Here is a 10939-nt window from a genome sequence, read left to right on the forward strand (position 1 = left end):
ACTTTAGATGATGTGGCACACGTATATCGCTAGCGGCCGACGATACTAAACCTGCTCTTAGCCGAAAGTCCTAAGGGGCGATCGATCGGTCACCCTCCCCACATTGATCACCACCTCCTCCACGTGGTTTCCTTTTTTGACATCACCTTATTTTTCTATTTTAGTAAATTTATACACCTAAAATTTGTACACCTCAAGTTTACACATCTAAAGTTTATACACCTAAAGTTTGGAGACCCAAAGTTTAGAAGTCAAAAGTTTATAAATCCGATTCAAATTTGAATGACTTCAAATATTTTTATATATAGTATTTCTATACGTCTAAAGTTTATACACCTATAGATTATAGTTTATAGACCGAAAGTTTATAAGTCAAAAGTTTACATACCCGATTCAAATTTGAATTTAAATTTAAATATTTTTTATATATAGTATTTCTATACATCAAAAGTTTATACACCTAAAGTTTATAGACCTAATATTTATAAGTTAAAAGTTTACATACCCGATTCAAATTTGAATTTGAATTTAAATATTTTTTATATATAGTATTTCTATACATAATTTTTTCCAACTTTGTTTTTTTATTTTTTTAAAAAATTTATGGTGTAGTAGGAAGAGAAGAAGGGGAGGAGGAAGGGGGAGAGAGCGTATATTGGGGATGGGGATCGAATCACCCATTAGCCACACCCGCTCTTAGCTGGTCAGATACGTACGTATTTTTGTATCAGCCCAGTTAACAAACACCGGTGGAGAAGTGATTTTTACTCCCGTGGAGAAGTGATTTTTACTCCCGGTTCGTAACCCTCTTAGTCCCAGTTTTCTATCTTTAGTCTCGGGTGAAATAACCGGGAGTAAAAATTAATTTTTAGTTCCGGTTGGTGTTACCAACTGAGACTAAAGATAGAGCCTTTTTAGTCCCGGTTGGTACTAAAGAATGAGCCAAACTAGATCTGGTTGCTCCTTTATTCTTTTCTTTTCTTCATTTCATTATTTTTAATATATTGATTTCACTCCATCCCGCCCCCAAAATCCCAAATCAATCATCCCCGAATTGTAAAATCTCAAATCGATTATCACCTCTAAATCCTCAAATCCTCAAATCGATCATCTCCAAATACATCACAAAATCTTAAAAAAATTACATCACAACTTCTACAAAATTCATCACAAATACAATACATAAATCAAATACATCTCAATCCAAATCACAAATCCTAAAAAAAAAAGAAAAAACCTAAATCGGCACCTAAGCCCACCGCCGCCCATCGCCGCGCCCCCACGAGGCCGCCCGGCCTACCGCGAGGCGGCCCGGAGCATCGCCCGCCGTCGCGTCGCCGCGAGGCCTCTAGCTGCTGCCACGCCAGCCGCCCGGCTCTCCGCGCCCGGCCGCCGCGCGCCGCCACTGCAGGTGGGGAGGAAGGGGGAGGGAGAGGAGGAGAGGAAGAGAGGAGTTGAAGGAGAGGGAGAGGAGGAGAGAAAGAGATAAGGTGTGAGCCAGAGGAGGAGATAGAACCGAGAGGGAGGAGTGTCGATCCGATCCGCGCGCATGCCTCTCCATGTATGTTGATCTTTTTTCCCGGTTGGTAACGCCAACCGAGACTACAAATATATCTTTAGGTAGTCTCGGTTGGTGTTACCAACCAGGAAAAAAAGAGAATAAAATTTGGAAATATACTGTTCATTCATTTTATTTTTAGAAATATTCAGGATTCAAAAATTTTAAAAAAAAATATACCATCGATTTCGTACAACCTTGCGCGAAAGTGACGTGGCGTGACGTCGCGAGTGAACAACGCGAAACCGCGCGGACCGTTCGGTCTCGCCGAACCAATCTGCGATACCGGATTTCAAAATGATTAATTAGTGACTAATTATCATGATTAGCAATTAATTAATTAATTAATTATTAATCTCTAATTAGTATTAGTTAAATAGTTAATTACGTCATTAGTGACTAACCAAAGGGAGCATTGGTACGGTATCGCACTCTTTTTCAGCGATACCGCTTGGTCTCGCTCGTTCTTCCCGCGAGAGCGCGCGGTCTCGCGCCAGACCGTGCTATGGCGCGAGAGACCGGGCGGTCTCGCATTTTCATTGTGCGAGACTGTCTTTAACGTCACCTCCTCGTCATTTTCGCTTAATGGTGGTGCGAGATCGACGGTATATTTTTGAAAAAAATTACATATGTGCACTATATTTTTAAATTTAATTCGGAAAAAAGATCGATATAACATAAGCTTTACTCCCGGTTAGTGTTACCAACCAGGACTAAAGATAAAAAAGTACTCCTGAGCTTTTAAGCTGGGATTAAAGATATTTTTAGCCCTGGTTTTTAATACAACCGGGACTACTGTGAAATCTGGTCGACCGACCAAAGATGGGTTTCTCCAGTAATGAAAGGTTGACAACATGGAGACTTGGTGTCTTGACACTGCAACCATACTGTACCCAAAATCACACAAGTTAAGATTCAAGAACTATATATTTGTGCAGTTACATAGCATCGGAACAAATTTACAGGTAATATATGTATGGAATTCATAAAATATAAGTATAGCAACAGCACATGAAATCTGATACATCCCTGAGGACTGAGATGCATGGGGTTCGACAGCCTTCAGTCATTAGTGTCAGTGATATGCTCCAGAAGCAATCATAGAGATGATTACATTACATACTATGTTTACATATTTATCCGACTTTGTTCCTTAAAATAGATAACTCATTATTGGTTAATAAATGTGTGATTCTTTCATGAGACTCTTTATGTTGTTTGTTACTATTTCTAAAGGATCCCTGATCAAATATCATATGTGGAACAAATATGTTTAAATGATCAGCACATGTATTAATTGATGATCATGTCTTATGGATCATGATATAGAGATACCAAATTAATAATGTGGACACTTGTTGGGGAATATGTTATTGGAAAGACCCAACATGAGACACTGTAAGAGCCATATGTGTTGTGTCATCAGTGATCTCATTTAGTGTTGGTGTTGAATCCTTAGACCTGAGATTATCATGGTTCCCAACATGTGTAGTAGATTACTTAAGGACTGCTAAACGCTACTCCGTAATTAGGTAGTTATAAAAGTAGTTTTCGGGTATGCTGTGAAACATGTAGTGGGATATGAATAATCAAGATGGGATTTGCCCCTCCTATAGAGAGATATCTATGGGCTCCTCAATGTTGTAGATTATGGAAGTGCATGGCCATGCCAAAGGTGGTTGAGGAGTCAATCACAAGTTATATAATCTATCACAGGTTCGATTGAATGATTGAGCTATTAGAGGATGGCACATATCTAACCTTGAGCTTAATCGATATCATGAGGCAAAGGGGTTCATACAAGTATACACTAGAGATTCAGCCGATGTGATCTTTATGTATGCCCGGTGGGTCAATACGTTCTGCTAGGGACCGTTGTTGACACGTAGACCGAAAAGGAGTTTTTGGGTTACAGCCGAGTGTACATGAACCTACAGGGTCACATGCTTAATGAGCCAGAATAAGGGGATTGGATGGAGATCCAATATGCTCTTAATTCAGATAGGGATCCGAATAGGGTCCTATGGACCTTGGAGGCCCGTTATGTATCCTATATATTCGTGAGGGGTGTGATTGGCGGATTGATTGCATCACGTGAGAAACCCTAGCCGCCACTCCCCTCCCCGAGCAAAACCCTAGCCGCACGCGGGTGCGAGCACATCTGCGCGTAGCGTTCCGTCCTTGTACGTGTGGATAGCAGTAGAGGTGCCGCTGGTTTGCGGTGCTGATCAGCGTGGGAGTACAGCAAGGAGAACGCACGTGGAGGAGAAGGTCGAGCCGGTGCGATCGACTACTTCCTACGCGTAGGGGTGGAAACGAGCCAGGCCCTGGCTCGGCTCGACTTGCAGTGGCTCGTGACAAGCTAGGCTTGGCTTGGCTCGACTCAGTTAGGAAAACAAGCTAAAACTTGAGCTCGGCTCGGCTCGTTTCCTGGCTCGTGTAGTTATTAAAAAAAGCATGAACAAATCATCAACATGCAAAATTTAAATAAGTTTATATATTAAATTCTTCAAACTCTTAATGATAAATTTCAAGTTGAGAAATAATAACACCATGAAAAGTAAAATAATCTTTATAAATGCATAATGGCCTAGGCTCGTGAGCCAAAACAAGCAGCTCGCGAGCTAGCTCGGCTCGGCTCATTTCAGTAACGAGCTGAAAAGGTGGCTTGGGCTTGGCTCGTTAGGCTTACAAGCCGAGCCAAGCCAACCAAACTCGAGCCAAGCCCGAGCTGAGCTCACGAGCCCGAGATTTTTTTTCCACCCCTATCGACGCGTGCTACTTCGCGGGAGTTCCTTCGATTTCTTAGCGCCTTCTTCCGATGCGCAGCGCGTCAAGTGGTAACGATCTATGATCTAATTTTTGTATGGTTAATGGCTTACGCGATAGAAAATTTTCATTTACGCTATCGTAGCCTACGCGTATCCCATCAATTTGGTGACAGTTTATCCCAAAGATTACCAGAATGTACATGGAAGCGTCAGAAGAACGTTCACCTCAAAGATTTGCCAGAGCGTACAGGTATCTTGTTTGAGCCTCCATCGCGTCCTTGCAACCTTGCCTGACGAAGACGAATGGCTTGAAGTACTATATTGATTTCTGATGCTAGGGGACTAGAAGCTCCAATTGTTTGCACATTCGAGGTGTTGGTGTTTTGCCAACCTGATACCTACCATTCCCCATCAGTTCTTGTCCTATACCAATCTTCTCTTGAACACATGTCTTCCATTTTCTCATCTAATTAACAGGTACACACTTAGAGGACAAAGAAAAAGAGAAGAATGCGACAACTATTTTCTAGTTATCTTTGCATATGTTCTATTTATAGCTAGATAGCTAGTGTTGAATTTATAAGCACATAATGATTTAATTTATTCTATATAAATCATAACATTGCAGATATAATTTAGCATGAAGAACGCATCATTAAATCTACATATGTAAACTAAGCAGTAAAACATGAATAGATCTAATATGCGCAACATGTTGATAACGTACCGAGGGTACCGGAAGACCGGTTGCTCAGCAGGAATTACTCGCGGTTGCGGACGTCGACAACGGCGCGCAGTACGCGAGCGAACAGGAAGACGAGCCATTGTGGTCGAACAGGGAGCAGTCGTGCGAAGCGCTTCCCAAAAACCTTATTGCTGCCTTCTCCCGGTGCGGGACGTCGAAGGCAGAGGTTCCAAAGACCTGCTCTCCCGATCACCATGCACGCCGACGAGCGGAATGGAGTAGACTACGAGTGACAGTGCAGTACATAGGAGGAGACAAACCCTTAATTTTAAGGAATTGAAAATTAGTTTTTTTAAGAGTAGAGTGGGTGAATTGAAAATTAGTTTTTTTAAAGAGTAGAGTGGGTGAATCTGGCCAATTCTAGCTTCAATGAAAATCCTTAAAATTGACCATTAGAACCAAATCCAATGAAAAATAGTTTTCAGTCAGGTGTTTGTGAGAAAAGAGGGGTGAGGAATTGAAGGAAAAAGTATGAATTACCCTCGAACTATTGCGGTCGTCCGAATTACCTCCCTAAACCCAAAAACCAATCATCGTTCACCCCGAACTTTTAATACCGGACGAATTACCCCTCTCGACCCAATGCAAAGCGGTTTTGTCCTACGTGATGTACGCATGGCAATCCAGTCAGTATTTTATTATAAAAAAGTGCTGGGGTCCACCTGTCATACATCCTCTTTCCTCTCCCTCTTCTCCTCTCTCTCTCTCATCCACAAGCAGAGACGACGGGTATGGGCGGCGGCTGGAGGAGGCACGGCACGCGGAGGAGGCGGTGCTGGCGATGGCCGAGATGGAGAAGACCAAGTGTCGCGCGGCCATGGAGGCGGCCGAGGCGGCGCACCGGCTGGCCGACCTGGAGGCGTAGCGGCGGCGCAACGCCGAGAGGCCGACGAGAAGGTCCGCGCCCTGGAGCGTGTAGTCCGATTGCCTGCGCTTGAACACAAGGCAGACGGCGGAGGCGAAGGCTGCGAGCGCGAGGAGGAACCAGGAGCAGACGCAGACGCAGGAGCAGCGGGCGTGGCGGGTGTAGACGTGTAGTGCTGGAAGAGGCGCGCGTTCTCCGGCGGCGGGATGCGGAACACCTTGTCCTTGGGCATCTGCACCACGTACGTGTCTAGCTACGCCGGCGGCAGCTGCTGGTACTGCCGCGCGTCGGCGGGCGGCTGCAAAATCACTGATGATGCAAGCCATCGACTGCAAATTAAGGCCATGCATATATACAAGTGTGCAAGTTAGCTCTCGACAAAATCCTTTACCCAACATTCCAAAACACGAGCTTTGATCAAGAGAAACCAATCTGCTACATATGCAGCACATAACCACATTCCCAAAGTCCAAAACGCGGCGCCAAATCAGATCAGAAAATTCAGAAGAGGGCAGAGACAAAAAAAAAAAAGAACAAAAATTCCGGCACGCCGTCGCCCATCGATCCCGTGGAGCCAGCGGTTCAGGATCTCGGCGGAGATCACCACGGCGCTGCTGTTCCTCCACCAGACCAAGCCGGAGCCGCTCGTGCACTGCGACCTGGACCTCAAGCCGGCCAACATCCTTCTCGACCGCAACATCCTGCTGCAGGTGCTGACGAGTCCGCCGCCGACGGACTCGTCAGCCACACTCGTCTACTCCGGTGACGAGTCTGCCGCCCATCCCCATCATCCCCGCCTCTCCGCCGCCACCCACCTGTCCGCGCCGACCGGCCCCACCCACCGTCGGCCGCACCGCCATGCGCGCCGTCCGCTGCCTTCCCCGCACTGCCGTGCGCCATGCCATGCTGCGCCGCCTCGGCCGCCTCCATGGCCATGCGGCACTTGGTCTTCTCCATCTCGGCCATCGCCAGCACTGCCTCCTCCGCGTGCCGCGCCTCCTCCAGCCGCCGCCCATCCTCGTCGTCCCCGCTATAGATGGCCAAAAGGCCCGCCCGACACGGCCCGGCCCAGGCACGGCCCACCAGCCATCGGGCCAGCACAGCCCGATCGGCACTTCGTGCCGGGCCGTGCCGGCTCATGGGCTGTGCCTCCCGCCCAGGCATGGCCCACCAGCCGTCGGGCCGTGCCGGGCCGGCCGAAGGCACGGGTGGCCCATCGTGCCTTTTTTAAATAAGTCTATTTTCTATCCCTCCTCTTTGGGATGTGACATATATATATATATATATATATATATATATATATATAGCGAAAACAAGTCTAATTTCGGTCCCTCCACTTTGGGCTGTGACATATATTAGTGAAAATAAGTCTATTTTCCATCCCTCCTCTTTGGGCTGACATATATGTAGGTAAAATAAGTCTATTTAACGTCCCTATTCTTTCGACCGTGGCATATAATATGTCTATTTTTACTCCCTATTGTTTATGTGTCGGGCCTGGCCTGCGGCCCATCGTGCCATGCCGGGCCGGCCCAATGTGTCGGCGGAGAGGCCCAGGCACGGCTCGGTGGTCGGGCCGGGCCGGCACGGGCCCGACCCTTAACGGGCCGTGCCGTTCTTGGGCCGGGCCAAAACGCCGTGCCGTGGGCCAGGCCATCAGACCTCGGCCCTTTTGGCCATCTATAGTCCCCGCTTGTGGACGAGAGAGAGAAGAGAAGAGGAAGAGGGAAGATGACATGTGGACCCCACCATTTTTTTAATAAGAAAATGCTGACTGGATTGTCACGCGTACGCCACGTAGGACAAAACCACTCTGGATTGGATCGAGGGGGATAATTTGTCCGGTATTGAAAGTTGAGGGTGAACGACGTCTGGTTTTCGGGTTTAGGGGGTAATTCGAACGACCGCGATAGTTCGAGAAGGTAATTTGTAATTTTTCCGGAATTGAAAAGGCTAGTGGTTACCACTTGGCAAATTCTCCATCTTTCTTCTGAGTTCCTCTTCTTGATATTCATCCTGCAGAGTAAATGGAAGGGTATTCTGTATATGTGTTTATCATTGCTTCAACTGAAAAACAAGCCCGGGTTGCCTCCTTGTTCATGCTTTATCTTTTTTTTCCTGTTTTCAAGTTTGTTTGGATTGGACTCTAATTTTTAGGAAAATATCCACTAAACTTATAAATTGCAAATATAATTTCTGTATAAAGTTTATATATATAAAGTCTAGAAAGATTTTAAAAAGTTTATATATACTTTTTATATTAAAAAGTCTAGGGTACACAAAAGTCTATATGTAGAAAATTTGGATGGAAATAGTTCATATAAAAAAGTTTTCGTTAAAAAAGAGTAATAAAAAAAGGAAACAAAAAATTTGAGTGGAAGAAAAAGAAAAAACGATTCTTATGACCATGATGAATTACTCCCTCCGGTTTGATAATACTTGTCGTTTTACATAAGGGTACGGTCTTTTAAAAAACAACTTTTACCATTATTTTTTATTATATTATGTATAAAAGTGTTAACAAATATATGATTTTATTAAAGTACTTTTTAAGACTAATCTATTCATATAGTCACCATTTTAAAAGACAAATATTTTAGAAATGATTTATAATCAAAGATTTTAAAGTTTGACCTCACATTTATGTAAAACGACAAGTTATAAGTCCGGAGAGAGTACGAGAGAATAAGGTACGTAAAAGAGGAAAAAGAAATGAAGACATACATAAGAATGGAGAAAGAAAATTGAAAACAGCCCATGCGGTCTCCAACCTTGACCAGTTCGCGATAGGCTAGCAAGGCACAGTTGCTGCGAATTTTTTTTATTTTTAATTTTTTTTATTAAAAGTTTTACAAAAATAATTTTTCATTTTGAAAATTGACAGAAGTGGTCGCCTACCGCCCTCTGGGAGGGCGATTTTTAAAAATCGCCATCCCAGAGGGCGGCGAAAGTGACGTGGCAGACGGCCGTTCGCTCTCGGGCGACGGCCGTCAACGAAATTTGCAGGCGGCCCCCTTTGCCGCCCTCCGCTAGGGCGATTTTGTACTGTGCGGGGGGCCGCCTGCAAATGGGCGGCGGGGGGCCTGGAATTTTGCAGGCGGCCCCCTTGCCGCCCTGGGGGAGGGCGATTTTATACTGTGCTTTATATTTTTTATAAATATCAATAGTTATCAAATTTTTTTATATTGAAAACTATACAAGATTAAAATCTCCAAGACTGGTAAAATACAATTTTATTATTTTTTAGGGCCTATTTGGAATGTTACCGTACAAATATTTTGTTAGTGCCAAAATATAAGCAAGTTTTGGCACTACCAAATATTTGGTAAGGTAAAATTGCATTTGATCATATTTGGTTTGCTGCCAAAATGTAAAATTGTAGTGAAGAATGTTCTACATAATCTCAAATCTAGATTACGTATTACCAATGAATAGGCTTCAATCAAAATCAAACACAAGTACTATTCAAATTACCAAAATATTGGTAGGGCATGTTTTTGGTAGAAATCCAAATAGGCCCTTAGTCTTACGCATACAAAAAATCACCATCATAATTAAACATTGTAATGATAAGATAGATAAGAAGTGCCATCGATACACGGTACAAATTTGTCGATCCCGACGAATCAAGCATGCGGTAACCTATCGGCCCCTTCTAGGTCGGTCAGAATGCATTGCATTCTCGTGGTCCTTCAATCGTTGATACTCTACTTGTGTTTCTGACTCTGTTATCTTCTGGCCATGATATGATGGAGTGACATTGTCGATCCATCGAGTAAATCCACCCATCCTTGGATTGCCCTGTAAAAATAGTAATGTTATTCAGTTTGGGTAGTAATTTTGTGCAAATCATAGCGGATTTTGTAAATGGTTAGACATACAACGAAATCGTTGTCTACATTGGGGCAGACAAAATATCTCCTTCGAAATGTTTGTTCAGCAAAGGATGTAGCCACCTGCCAGCGATCTCTGCACCCACACTTTGGACGCTCGGACCATTTATGTAACCCTAATGGATTGTTCCTCCAGTCTAAGCTTGCAATTTCCACCCGACGTTCGTACTCCATCCAAGCATGAATGAACTGTATGGTCGGTTCAGGTTGCGTTATCGGCCCGCCACTTGAAGTAACTCTGACTGTGTCAATCCATTGTACGAAAGTGTGTTGTCGTGAGCATAAGTTGTTCTAGCACCATATGAATGAAAAGAACTATGTAGACGAGACAAACACAAGTAGTACTGCAGTAGTAATAGCAAAAGTAGTACTGCTTTACAAGTTTGTAAGCCAAAAGAAACGGTCACATAAGGACTGAAGAGGTAGAACACTACTGACGAGGCCTCTTACCCCTGTCCCTCCTACCCTGCGCCCTAATGTGCCCCTGGGAGTACGTGAGTCGGTCCGGGGGTACGGCACGGCCAACCCGTCCTGCCTGTACAGGTGTGACCTCTGGCTGCTCCTGAGTGTGCGCCTCTGGAGCTCCTCCAAGCTGAGAGGAGCCTAGTACGTCGTGGTGGTGTGCACCGTGCAAGTCGTTGTCGTAGAACTGGCTAGTAGGACCAGTCCTACCGGCGTGAGACGAAGAGGCCCCAGTACCGAAGATCCCGGCTGCAAATCCTGCTGGACAAGGACCATCAGTTTCATACATGTATTTAATAGTATTAATAAAAAGTAAAGTACCGTGTGGGCGAGGGATCGACGCTCCGTGAGAGGAAGAGGTGGCGAACGCGCCCGAAGAGGTGGCGAACGCCCCTGCGGAGCTCGCGGAAGCGCCGGTCGTGCCTGCGAACACGCTCGAAGGCAGACGAGGTCCTGCGATGAGGAAACGTGCAGTTAAAACATGGTGACATATTCGTGCAAAAGCTGAAACAAAAATGAACTAATCTCTGGGCTGAACTGTACCGTGTGAAACCGGTGCTGTAGGTCGCACTGCTCCGAAGCTAGGGGCGCTCGAAGGCAAACGAGGTCCTGCGAGGATGGAACATCAAGTTACGACGGGGTGAT

This window comes from Oryza sativa, chromosome 2, assembly GCF_034140825.1.
Source record: "Oryza sativa Japonica Group chromosome 2, ASM3414082v1".
Lineage (NCBI taxonomy): Eukaryota > Viridiplantae > Streptophyta > Magnoliopsida > Poales > Poaceae > Oryza > Oryza sativa.